The sequence below is a fragment of the Lissotriton helveticus genome, chromosome 8 (assembly GCF_964261635.1).
Source record: "Lissotriton helveticus chromosome 8, aLisHel1.1, whole genome shotgun sequence".
NCBI lineage: Eukaryota > Metazoa > Chordata > Amphibia > Caudata > Salamandridae > Lissotriton > Lissotriton helveticus.
The window spans coordinates 1,256,067,451-1,256,081,619 of record NC_136069.1 but is presented as its reverse complement, the minus strand read 5'-3'; positions in this window follow the sequence as shown (position 1 = coordinate 1,256,081,619).

Genomic DNA, 14,169 nt, shown 5'->3' with positions numbered 1-14,169 from the left:
GAATCTTGCCAGCCCTCTTCCGTGGGTACATAAGGGTTTACCTGGCTGTGAGACCTTAGATTCAACGTGGACACGATTCTGACCCAGAAACCACTAAACTTTTTCCTTCTGGACACTCTGGACTTCACTGGACTTTGTTTGGGCCCGACTACATCTCCCTCTCTGTCTGAAGCATCATCTGTGCCCTTGCACCATACAGGATCTGTGCAGGACATGTGGCGCATCAAGGACAACCAAAGATATCTCCCTTGGAGTGAAGAGTCACTCCCCTGCATTTGCAGGCACCACAACACTGCTGTCTGATCTGCTGACCCTGAGCTCCTATGGACTCCGAAGTCTGCAGCAACACAGGAGGTGGGTTTCTATGTCTCTCAAGATCTGAACTGCCCTCTCACCAAGTTTGAGGTCAGAATCCCTCATGGGGGCTGCAATTCCCGAACCCTTGCGCACTGCGTAAATTTGCAAGTGCATATGCTTTCTGGCGTTTCCCAAACAAGTGCTTCGGGCTCTGGCACCATTTCCTACCAGGAACTCCAGCCTCTTCACACGGAGTGCTCCGTGGGCTGTTCTGAAATCGCTCGAGGTCTTCTTGCATCTCCTGTGCCTCCAGCCGGTAAGTGCACTTGAGGGTCAACCTTGCTTTTCTTGGGCTATTCTGGTTGCCCCAGGCCTGCCCTGACTCCCCTTGCTAGTGTGAGTCTCTTGGACCTTCCTGGTCCGAACCATATCCATCCTTCACCTTCTGCATGGGTTGCCATTGCCAAGGCTTGTTGGTGCTACCACTAGACACCAACCCCTCAGCACTCAACATCCTTTGTGGGACAGCTCGTATCTGGCTTCCTGGTCATCCTCAGCATCTCCTGGTCGCCATAGCTGCAGAGTCAAGAACTCCATCAGTGCACCTGAAGCACCCAACATCGCTGGGCATTCGTCTACCGAGCCCCTGGTCACTCCTGGGTGACCCAGACTCTGTCCCCTCTGCTTTCAGGTACTCTTTGACAAGAATCCACCTACGGATTCTAACTGACAATTTTCTTCCTTCCAACAGCGGCTCTTCTTTAATGTCCTCCATTGGGTTTGACGGCGGTCTCTGACGCCACTTCAGACCTATGCACCTGGCTTCCATAGGATAGGTAACTTGGGTACCTCTGTATCCACAAGTGGGATGGTTCTCCAACCTCCTATCTTTCACTGGGTTTCTTCAAAGTCCACTGTGAAGGGTTCTTAACCTTTAAAACTTCAACTGCAACTTCTCCATAGAATTGTACAGTGCAGGCGGTTGTGTTCCCACACTGCACCCATCCTCCGTGAGGTCCCTATCTACTCACCTTGGGTGGTTCCTTGGTGTCCCAGCGAGTCTATGTCCTCTCAACACTGTCTTAACTCAAGTTGTGGTTCTTATACCACTTTCTTAGTATATGGTTTGACCCACCCCGTGTTATAGTGCTGTTTACAGTAATTTCTGTGCTTAAGGATTTTGTGCTTTGTGATTATCTCCATGTAGGAAATTCTGTATATTACTACATAGTTTTATATTAATAAATACATATTTCTATAACTACTGTGTGGTTCTCCTTTCATTTAACCAATACTATAAGATTGCATTCTGGTAAAACACGCTGCTTCATATTCATTCAAGACTAAACCTGAAGGCTGCTCTCCACAGCTACCACTTGGATAGCTTTCTAAGGTTATATTTGACCTCTTAAATCACCATAAGGGTAGTTTGAACTGGTGCAAGGTGCCCACTTTAATTAGCAGACAGCATATACCAGGCCAACTTCTCACACCTGAGCAAAGGCTGCAGACAAGCCATCACTTGATTTCAATCGAGTGAGTGAGGACATTTATATGCACCCCTCTACCGACTAAACCATGCATTCGCACTACAAATGCTTCCTCCATCCTCTTAGAAGTACCTTTAACCTTCTGTTCACTTGTCATGATCCCAGTCACTGCACGACCTTGTAATTTGAGTGGGTATTTCCCCTTCTCCATTTTCTTCTCCTTCCCCAAGTTGCATGTTCACTCTGTGATGTATGTTTCTGTGTGTGCCTTCACTGGTGGCATGGTTGGAACTATTGACCTTAGCAGTCCGTTGACTAAACTCAATAGTCTGCTTGTTAAGAATCCATTAGAAGGCTCCATAATGAGAGATCGTGCAAGTGCACCTAACTAAATTGCCGCCGCCCGATAAGTCTTCTCTTTCAAGCCCGCATTTTACATGATATTAAAGCCATTTCCATGCTTTCTCACCTTTTAAACAGGTGCAGCTTTGTTCTTGAGGCCATCGCTTCCTGGAAACATCGTTTTGGTGTCATTTTGGACATTTTGGAAGGCTTTTGGTTGTGCTGTGCCTTCCACTCTGCTGTGTCTCTCAGACACCGCCAGCCATATTAGGATGGGCTTTAAAAAATGCTTTTCCGCGGCGGGTTTTCCGCCGTGGAAAAGCATGTGGAACTTCACTGCGGGGGCCTGTTGCGGGCCCCCTGGGTGAAGGGGGTGTGGGGGATGCACATGGGGGTACCTATGTTACCCCCCTGCATTTGTATGAAGAAATCGGCAGGCACCGCACGGTGCCTGCCACTTTCCGCATACAAATGCAATGTATGCATTTTTACCATTGCGGCGGGTGGCGGTCACATCCTAATTTGACAGGAGGGAACTCCGCAGGCCATGTGGAGGTTCCCTCCTCCTCTATGGTCGCGGACGGACTCAAGTCAGTCCTCGATCATAATGGGCCCCCGAGTACCAGGCTGGTTTTAGAGGGAAAATTAGCACTGTCGATCAAGTGTTCAGATTTGTATGTATCATCTGGAAGTACATTAATATAAAGAGGGCACACTTGTATGTGGCCTTTGTCGACCTCAGGGCGACCTTTGACCTTGTGCCCAGAGGCCCGCTGTGGTCGAGATTGAGAGATGAAGGGGTCCCTGGGAATATTTTGAACCAGATTATTAATCTTCACGGGGCTAATTACGTCAGGGTGAGATGGGGACCAAATGGAGAATTGACCGAGCGCATTGAGATAAGGAGAGGCGTGAGGCAAGGATGTGTGTTGGCACCCACACTATTCTTCTTGTTCCTCAATGACATACCGGACACCCTCTTGGGCTGCGAGCACGACTCTCCCAAGTTGGGTGGTGAACTTGTGCCGGCATTCTTATTTGCAGATGATACTATCTTAATCTCGCAGACACCCAGAGGATTACAAAATTTACTTGATGCCTTTCGGTGTTATTGTGATGAAAAAGGTTTGGAAATTAACTCATCTAAAACTAAGTATATGGCGGTTAATCCTCACAGAAATGTTAAAAGTACACTAACAGTTAATAATGAAATAATCGAGTATGTGCATAGTTTTAATTATTTGGGCATTACTCTAGACACCAAAATGAACTGGAAAATCTCAAGTAGCTAGAAGTAAAACTCTTCTTGTTAAAACTCTAGTACCAATAGCCAAGAGACATAAGAACAGCTACTGTAAAGCGGTGACCCCTGCACTAGAGCTATACAAATTCAAAGCCCAATCTGCCTCCCTCTGTGGGGCGGAACTTTGGGGCCACACAGCTAAATGTGCCTTTATGACACACAAAAACATTTTCTTCAGACAAATATTAGCAATGCCACGGCGCACACCCCTACTACCACTTACAATGGATCTTGACATACATCGCACTGCTGATCATGCCACTTTGCGACCGTTGTTATATTGGGTACATCTTTGGGCAACATATGAATTAGCTGATTATAGAGATGCCCTAAAGGAAGTTATGAAAATAAAAAATACAACTCGGCTGATATGGTAGAACCACATCCAGGATTGGTTTATAAAGCTTGGGCTATATCATTATTATGCTGAGCCCGATTGTCTGACCTTGGGCTGCAAAAAACTATTAAAAGAAAGATAATGGGACTACCTTAATACCTCCACGCTACAGAAACCGAGGGGAGGTGCCCTAACTCTCGAGTTCCTTGGTGTGAAAACAGCGAGTAGTTTCGAAATTTTTATGGATGAGATTCTACCGTCCATAGCAAAGTCTCTGTATTTAAAATTTCGATACGGCATGCTCCAAATCAAGGCTAATACTGCTAAATGGGTGCGTAATGTTGATAATGCAGGGAGGGAAGTTCTGGCAAAATGCAATTTGTGCACTATGGGAACAAGAGAGGATGAGGCACATTTATTATTTTTGTGTCCAGCCTACACTTATTTAAGGAAGAAATGGATAAAACCTATTTGTCGCCTTCTGGGCTTTAGGCACCTTTGTGATGCCGAAAGAGTTCTCAGAAGTGGGACTATTCAACCCATTGTCTTCAGTGTAAGCAGATATCTTTTCTCTGTGGAGATAGTGCAAAGGAGACAGGGTCTTAGACTTTAAGAACATAGAGATACAGCCAGTGCGTCTGATGTAATACAGTAGCGGGAATTTTGGGCATAGGGGACAAGAATTGGTGTTAGGATTATTCATATATTGGATAGGAAAAGGAAGTAATACTCTTTATATTAAGTATGTTTTAAAAACTCACATTTATTACAAGACATTCGATTGAATTAATTTTATCGAAAGACAAATGCTCTTTCTGTTTTTAACTAGAACAATATGTATTTATTATTTTAATATTGCAATTGCCTCTGAAGAATCTTTTTTAAGGAACTACGAATGCGAAAGTGGGCGTGATTTGGAATTTTGGGGCTGTAAACTGTTTTCTTTTTGTAAAGAATGATGTGAATCTTTTATGGTTTTGTTCAACCGAAATAAAGATACTTGACGATACTATTATTCACATTGATCATACCAGTTTCATGAAATATAGACATTCTGTGCATAACACTAGATTATTATTTCAAAAAGTTATTGAAGCTGTGTCATCTTTGCATCTTTGCACTGGTGCCCTTGCATTAGATGCTGAAACAGCATTTGATAAAGTATATTGGCAGTATCTTTTTCGTACTTTATCTGCATTTAATTTTTGTCCATTCCTATATTCATAGGATTTCTGCACTCTATTCCGGTCCATCTGCTAGACTTTTCATTAATGGTCAACTGTCTAAAATGTTTTCCTTTTTAGAGGCACTTGTCTAGGTTGTCCCTTGTCACTTCTACCCTTTCTCATTGCTATTGAACCTTTACTCATTGCCATCAGATATTGCATAGAAATAAAAGGTATTACTATCAATGATATTACTGTAAAAACCTCAGTTTACGCTGATGATGTAATAATACATATTAGTAATCCTGATTCTTCCATTCCTCCCCTATTAAATCTACCTTAAACATATTCCCAACTTTCCAGGTATACTCTAAATATTAACAAGACTGAATTTTTTCCCTCAAATGTGTTTTGCACCCCTGATATGCTCCCCAATAACTATATAAGATGGCAAGAGTACAAACTTAAATATCTTGGTATTTTATTCTCTCATACTATTAAACAATCAGTTATATTGAATTGTGAATATATTCTTAACCATATTATTGAAAAAATTCATAAGTGGTCTGCTTTACACTTATCCTAGTAGGGGGAAATTGACTCTTTTAAAATGGTTATTGCTCCAAAAATATTTTATCTACCTTCTCAACTTCCACTTAAGTTTTATAAGTCGTTAGACACTCTAATATCAAAATTAATTTGGAATAATTAAACACCCCGTATAAGCTATAGAAAATTGAAAACTGCTAAATGCAATGATGGTTTTAATTTACCAATTTTTTTTATCTATCATAAAACATTTATTTTAAAACAAAGCGCCTTTTGGTTCACTAATACAGAGTTTAACAATACACCGGCATGGCTTCTCATTGAAAAAGTTTTATCTCACCATTTTCGTTGCCTACGTTAATTACTATGTCCTCTTCTAATTCTTTAATATGAAAATCTGCAATACTAAAATTTACAAAAATAATATTGCAAGATTTCAATTCTCTTTTTAAAACGCCTATTTCTCATACCTTAAATATATGCTTATGGTATAGCCCTGTCATTAAGCTTAATCAAAATATGCAGTTCTGGCAATCGTGGATAAAAGCAGGTATTTTGTATTTAATATATATTGTAATAATATTTTTTTTATATTTTGAAGAACTGCAACAAAAATGTATCTTACCTACATCGGATATTTCTAAATACAAACGTTTATGTAATTCTATTCTTGATTCATTTTTCAGCAACTTTCCAATGGCAAACGTATTGTATTTAGAGAAGTATATTCAAACAATAGCTATTTCCTCTCATGCTGTGTTATTGTATTATAAAAAGTTTAATAATTATGAAGAAAAAAAACATTGATTTCATTTCTTCTTTTTGGAATAATGGACTTAATTTATCTTTTTCTCAAGACGTATTGAGAAAAATGTGGTTAAATAGTGTCTCTGGATGGTTACCCTTATCTTTATATCAAACTAATTCTTTCATACTATTTAATTGTTTATGGACTCCGTTAAAAATATATAATGCAAAACTATTAAATTCACCTAATTGTTGGCACTGTAAATAGGTTCCAGATTAATTAAAAAACATGCTTTTCAAATGTAATACTGTGTTTATATTTTGGAATGAGGTTTGGGATGTTAATATGAACATATTTGATTTATCGAGTAAACTCTCTTATAATATGTTGATTTGTAAATGGATTTCACTTTCAACTAAATTGTCAGATTCTAACAACAAGCTCCAACAACAAGCTTACTATCTGCTGCCCTAAAATAAGTTACTGCCGATTGGAAAAACGCGTTATTATTGGTGGTCATGGATAATTTTTATCAGAACAGAAGCTGATTTCAATATGTTGGGTAGTGTTCACAACAAATCTTCTTAGCAGTTGTTTTGGAAACTAATTGATACGTAAAGTTTGTTAGATTTTATTATGTAGCTCTGTTACAATATACATGCTAAAACTAGCTGTTCCCCCCTTTTTTTATTTTTTATTTTAGTTTCTATCACATTGCAGTTATTGATGTTTAGGTACAATCAGTGTTCCTTCTAAGGTGCACGCCAGCGCGCACGCGTACCTTAGGGCCCCGAGTTCACAGTGCTGTGTGTGTGGTGCGCACATACATCCCCGAGAGCATTCGCGCCGCCGCTGCAGCACGAAAAACTGGCATTTCTAACTTGCAGTGGTAGAGGCCTTTAGCAAGTGCTCCTGCTAAATTTCTTTTGTTTTATAGAGTACGGCTATGGGGCTCATTTTGGTTAAGTATTCGTGTTAATTGCAAAGCCTGTCACAACCTGTGATTAAAATGAATACTTTAAACAAAAGCACACAATCTGCCCCGCAGCCACACTCTAGAAAACAATAGAAATGCAGCAGACTTGCTGCATTTCTTCTCTTAATAGAGTTGGGCTGCAGGGTGATTGTGTGCCTTTTTTAAAGTTTTCATGTTAATTGCAGCTCATGAAGGGCACTGCCATTAACATGAAAAACGTTAACCAAGGCACACAATCACCCTCAGCTGAACTCTATTAAGAGAAGAAATGCAGCAAGCGAACAAATGTGGCATTTGCCTCTAGGCGCAGGGACATTTTAAGCATTTTGGGGGCCCGGGCCGATAGTTTTTAGGGGGCTCCTGTTCAGAACAGTTTTGAATTATGATCCATTTTCAGCTTTTTCATGCCCTCTTAGACCAGGTCACTGACAGGCACACTCGTCCAATTCTAAAGTTATTACATCTAATGTTCATGGATAGTGGTGAGTGTTTTCAATATTGTAGCGCAGCAGCAGCTCACTTACATTACTGCAAATAATCTTTGTGACCCCCGCCCACTTCTCATAAAAGAAGTCCTGTTTTGATCTAAATAAAATTTTATTTATGGATGTTGCATGAAGCAAACACAACATTTTGGTGCAAAATCTTGGTAATAGATTTTCACGCACCACTCACATCAAAACTAAATTAAAGAGAAACAGTATTTAAAACAATCAGTCAATGAATTATTCAAGTTCATCAGGGCAAGCCTTGCAGGACAGAGCTGGCTCTATCAGGGGCCCCCCTAAAAGGCTGTGGCCCTGGTCCTGATCCCACTTTGCCCATGCCTTAAAACGTCTCTATCCAAGTGACATAAGCTTAAAAGTGGAAGCACAAACCATTTGTCTCTGAGCCATGCAGCTTCTGTCATCAGCACTTCTCCTCCCTTTTTCAACAAGAGCAGTTCAAGCATGAATGGTAAAATATACTAGTTTGCAAATGTTTTCTATATAATTCTGCAATATTGACAGCATAATGCATCACCTGCTGCATAATGTGACTAGTGTTTCTGGAAAGTGGATGGCCCTTTGCAAAGGTTGACTGATCACCTTTGTCACTGATGGATTTGTATGTTACACTGGTACTAATAAGGCATAATTTTTCCAGAGATTGTTAGCATCTGTAAAAATGTAAAAAAATAAAGTAACAGAAAATATACTGCCTTACGCTGCAGCCTTTGTTTGCTACATAATTTAGTCAACACTGCAGCATCATTTTGTCCTCCATTGCTGCATAATTCCAGTGGTCCCGAAGCAGGCAGCCCATGTTAAAAGTGCTTGTACATGAAGCAGTGAGACTATGAAGTTTGTGAACTTAGTTTTGTGTGCTTGCAAATTCTGCATTGCCAACCCCTGGTGAGTTGCAGTTACTCTGCTGAAACAAGGCCAATGGAGGGACCAATGGGTGTGGCAGCCTGGCCTCAAGGGCTGGGCCGGCTTTAGCACTGGTGGAACCCTGTGCCACAATGTTTGTTGGTGCCCCCAATGACTCTTTTCGCCACTGATTCCGTCACTACCACCGTTTAACAGTGCCACTCAAGTCTCCATAACCATACTCTCGCTCATATATATTTAACTTAATTTACAGTACCACTGATACCAGTGTAGGGTGTCGGAGCCCTTTATATCACACTCATTGCACAGACACAATTCATCATATGTGTGTAAATCTCTGTATAGGAAATGGTCCATAAGACAAAGGACTACAAGGTGTAGAAGTCACATGACATCCATACTAGTAGGCAGTATAGTTCAATAGTGATTGGTCTGCAGATACACACTAAATTTAGAATGTAATACCATGATTGGGGGTTCTCTTTAATAACCAGAATTGATTTCTATTCAAATGAATCCTTTTTTCAACATTAAGATAATCAGACTAGGGAAAAAACATGTAGTTCTGAGATGACATTTAATAGCTTACTGTTCTATGTAAAGATTTTGACTTATAAACTGCAAGTAGCAAAAGGATCTCACTGACAAAAGCAGTAACCCACTGACCCATTTACTTTATGTGCACTTTGTGATCTGGATGGTACATATTCTTTGCAGCAGGCAAATTAGCCCTCTGCGCTACCTTTCCATGAGTCAAAACTTCTACTTGACAAAACTCCATCTCTCTCTAGGGCAATAATCACCGGAGTTATCATGAGATTTTTATTGTTGCCTAAAATTGCTGGAGGCCAGGAAGTAAGTGGCAAGTGCTTTTAGAAACATAATATACCTGCAAGAATGTCACCCCACCCAAAGTCAGCACCCGGTGCGATCGCACCGCCCTAGAGCCACCTTGCTCAAGGGTCCAGTGACCTCAGTGACTGTCGCGCTAGGATGTACTGCTTCATAGGCCTGCCTGCAAGACTGGAGGTGAACTACAGTATGAATTGTGGTTGACAGGCCTTTAAGGTTAACCCACAATTGCCACTGTTAGGATCCACATGCTGGTGCTAAGACACCAGGGCTTCTAAGGTCTAGCAAGGGAATGTGCTCCCTCAGGAGAATGGTCTGGTAGACTGGTCATGAAGGCTGAACCTTGTTCCCCAGTTCCATATTCGGCACTCTGAACATAGTGCCACATCCTCTCCTCAACTAAACACCATACTGCCCCATTGAGAGAAACTTGCACTGCCTTCAGCTACAACTTAATTGTGCCCCGCTATAAACCCCTGAATGTGACACAATAAAAGAATTACGTATTAAGTGAGAGTAATATGCTGCCTAAAATAAAAAGTAACACAATCATGGAAAAAGAAAACACTCATAGGGAATGCAAGTTTAAGTAAAGCATGTGAAATGTAATCAGGAACAACATGGTCACCTTAACGCTTTTACATTAAATATTCAGAAATCAGTGTGTGCTTTTGCCAGCAGCAGAGCAGAAGTAGACACTGTCCTTGTCTTCTCTGGGCAAGAAGGAAGAGACAGAGTCCTTTTCCTTCTCTACCCGCCCGCCCTGAACTGCCACGAACGCTGAGCCTTATCTGTAGGCCTTTGCTATTTCTGCCATCCTGTGACGCATGTTTAAAATAAAAATAAACAGGGAATGGAATCTATCAAATTAAAGATGTATGGGTACACCGTGCACTGCCGATGCTGCCCACTTCGACCACTGCATGTATGGTGCTTTTAGGAAGCAAGCAGAGGACTGCGAGGGTTAATGATCGTCTTGCTACTAGAATGGCTGAGCTAGATTCAACATAATTGGACACAGTCACTACAAAAAAATGTTTGTGCTTGGAGTCGGAAAAGAAAGGGAATCTGATGGACATAGTTTGTTTGGCAGTGAGGGGAAAAAACCTCGGCAGAGCTGCATTCATTTTCATTCTATTGCTGAAAGATGTTTAATTCCCTTCCATGTGCAGCATGCAGCGTATTCTCATGAGAAGCTCTACTTCTTACTTTTGGGGTCCTGAATAACGTACACTTGGAAATACCAATCCCATTCCCATTCCCTTCCCTGAAAACCTAATTCTTGACCCCTGAAATGATGTGCCCTCAGCAGCAGCTACCGTTTCACAAAGCAGTAAGACTGCGGCGCCCCATTTTTGTGGAGAAGGTGGTAGCTGAGGTAAGGGTTGGGTAACGACCTGAATCTCCCAAAGTCCAATTTCCAAGAAAAAAATTTGTCTTTTTGAGAGGTAAACAAGGTTCATTGACGCTGAGACTAGTTAAAAGACGATGATTCAAAAAGTGTGGCAAAGCAGATTATTTCCAAAACAAAGTGTTTTGAAGTATATAAGCGATTATTGTTTAAACTCAGATCATATCAACAGAATGTCTGAAAATATAGATATGAGCTTGTTTTTAGAAATGCCTCCTACCTCTGCTGGTCACACTTATGAACTTGTGTGCTGCTCTGATGACAGTCAAGTCCCGGGATCAAGTGACAAGATCAATACTGGTTCACGAAAGTACACAAGTTTATAGGGAATGGCAGGGGCTGAGAATGGACAGAGATTGTCTTGTCAACAATCTATGTCCAGGATGGTGCGGGGCTTAGGAGGGAATGGATCCAGCAGGCTGTAAAACTATACCGTACTGCGCAAGAGGCTTAGGTAATGTGACTTCTCTGCTGGGGGGTGTGGGAAGGAAAAACAAAGCTACCAACTACCGGTGTGTCCAATCTTCTAAGCTAAAGGGTGGTGTGATTGTGGGAAAAAAGCGGCAAGAGCCGCTCCATGGATCCCCCACGTGATGGCTGGTACCCCCAGAGTAGACTCACAGGAAGGCTGATTGGGGCACGGCTAATTGATCTGTTAAATTCTGGCTAGCCTGCTCAGCGCTTCTCATGAATATTCTATCTCTGACGCATAGCATTTTAAATTTGAAGGCACAGTTGCGTGCTCATATATGTTAGACACATTTAGCGTGCTGGTGCTACCTCATTGGCAATCTGCCTCAATTGCAGTATTGTCAGAAGGGCGCTAGAATACGTGACTAATGCATTTTAATACGGTGATGCGGACACTAGCATTAAAATGCGTTAGTCGAAAGCCTGATGCGGCCCTACCCTAACCCAGCCCTGAAACTGTGAAAAGTTAAATAAAAATTTAACATTATTATAATTTTATTTTTTATGCATTTGTTAAAGTTTTCATGTTAATCGCAGCGCCCATAATGAGCTGGAATGACCAGGAAAACTTGAAAACTGCACACAATCACCCCACCGCCCAGCTCTATTAAGAAAAGAAATGTAGCAAAATAGCTGCCAAGGTTTCAAATTGCTGTGTGCGACAGTTTCAAACCTGCCTTAAGACCTTTCACGTGGATCTGTATGTGAGGAAATGCATCGTCTTTTCACTTTCTTAAGCAAAAGTTTGGAGTGTTATTTGGTGCTGCACCCACACATGTGTTCTGGTTACTGGCGCACATAGCCTTGGCTGCAGCACACATAGACCTCACACTACCTCACACATCGAAAAAAAATTAGAGGGAACATTGGGCACAACTCATTATGTCTATGAAATACTGTAAATTGCTATGTACCCTATCAGTGTTCTTTTTTTGTTTGGTCTATTGTTTTATCATAAATTCAATAGAATATTTGAACAGGAGAAGGCTCCATAATATTGGCAACAGTGACAGGGGCACCTATTGATGAATTTATGAGGAGAAACTGCCAAAACTAATTGCTCTGTCCAATCTGAACTTCCCATGACCCTGATTGCAGCAGCAGGTGCTCTCCAAAATGAATCACTCTGCTCAAGTTGAACATTCCATGACCCTAGGGGCAGCAGCAGATGCACTTCAAGACGAATTACTCTGCTCAAGTTTAACCTTTCATGACCCTGGCAGCAGCAAGTCCCGCTGAAAATCAAAGTCACCAGAAGTAACTGCCAAAAATCAACATGTGTTACTTTCAAAGGCTGCTCTCACTTCTGTTTCCTGCTTGCCCTCCTTGTCCCTCACTCACCTGCTTCCCGAGCCCCTTCTTTGCGCTGTTCTGGCTATCCTCAGTTCTCCACATCAGGCTTGGATTTCCTGGAAGAAGAAAAAGAAAACAAAATAAACAATCTTACATCAGGTATTTTTGGACCAAAAAAAACTGTTCTCATTTCTTGTGTTTTGAGCTCAGTAGCAGTAGATTCTAAGAAACTAAATGACCCTTTGATTTTTTAAGTGTGTAATGGACTCTTGCTCAGGCAGAGCTCTGCCAAGAATAAACTCCCTGGTCTTAAAACTTTCAGCGCCCCCTAGGAGCGCAAGTTGGGTGGATCCCGGCTTGTCACACGTGGAGAAGTGTGGCTCACTGGTTAGAGGAGGCAGACCCTGAAGCAGAGGTCAGACCCAGGACCAGGGTTCAATTCCCGACGCGGCAGGGTCTTGAACCCAAATGTCCACGGACTTGATAATTCTCGCTTCGGTGCCCACTCGAATCACGGGTTCATACTCTGCAACTCTGGGCAATAGCTTGTTTAATCTCCACGACGGCCCCCCCGCAGCGGGATGCCTGGTTTTCACCTTGGGGATGCCCAGTACGGGTTATCTCACAGGGAAAAGCCAGGACGGGTTCCCAAAGCAAGCGCCTTGAGACCTTGCGGTGAAAAGGTGCTATATAAGAACCTTTGACATGACATGACACACGGACAACAATTGGGACACCTAGACTCAGCGCATGATAAAGGTGTATATATCGAGATTTCTTGCGCTATACTTGGGACGCCACAGGATTATTATGTTGACATCCATCAAGCGATTCATTAAGAATCCATGCTCCAACTTCACGATGACACATGCCTTCTGACTGGAAAGACAGAGCCCTACTAGATGTCTGTTGGGGGTATGAACAAAGGACATACAAATACGTTTTGATGATTCTGCTTAATAACTATATTAGAAGTTAAAACACTTTTCTTGCAATTCACAGATGCTCCTCTAATCAGGAGTTTGCACAAGATGGATGACAGCCATTTTGAGACCCCACTGTAGCTGCCATGCAGGAGCACCACAACATCTTGCTTGTCGTTCTCAATTCCAACCCCCTTTCCCCTTGGGGCCTTCAACCGGTTTGGTGCCATTTGCTGCATCCAGAGGTAGACCCTAGGAGGAAAAAAAGGTTCTAGGATCTCTCTAGCGGAACCATCTGGGATTTAGGTGAGTGGCTCATAACACCATTAAAGAAAACTATCATAACATAAATCGGATATTCTCCGGATAGCACCACAACGTTAGTACAGCAGGAGGCAATTTATTGGGTGTATAAATAAATTCATTGGTTTGCAGGTATGTTGCCAATGTTTTATCCAAGAAATGTGCCCGTCCTTCAGCTGTGTGAAGCTCTGATGTGCTGCAGAGCCTAGTCATGGGCCAGACCTTGCAACCAACCCACTACAGACATCCATTATTGCCTCTGCCCTTTGCCAGGCTTTCTGCCTAACCTAACAGGCTTATTTCCTTCTAGATGAAGGAAATAAAAACTTTAAATC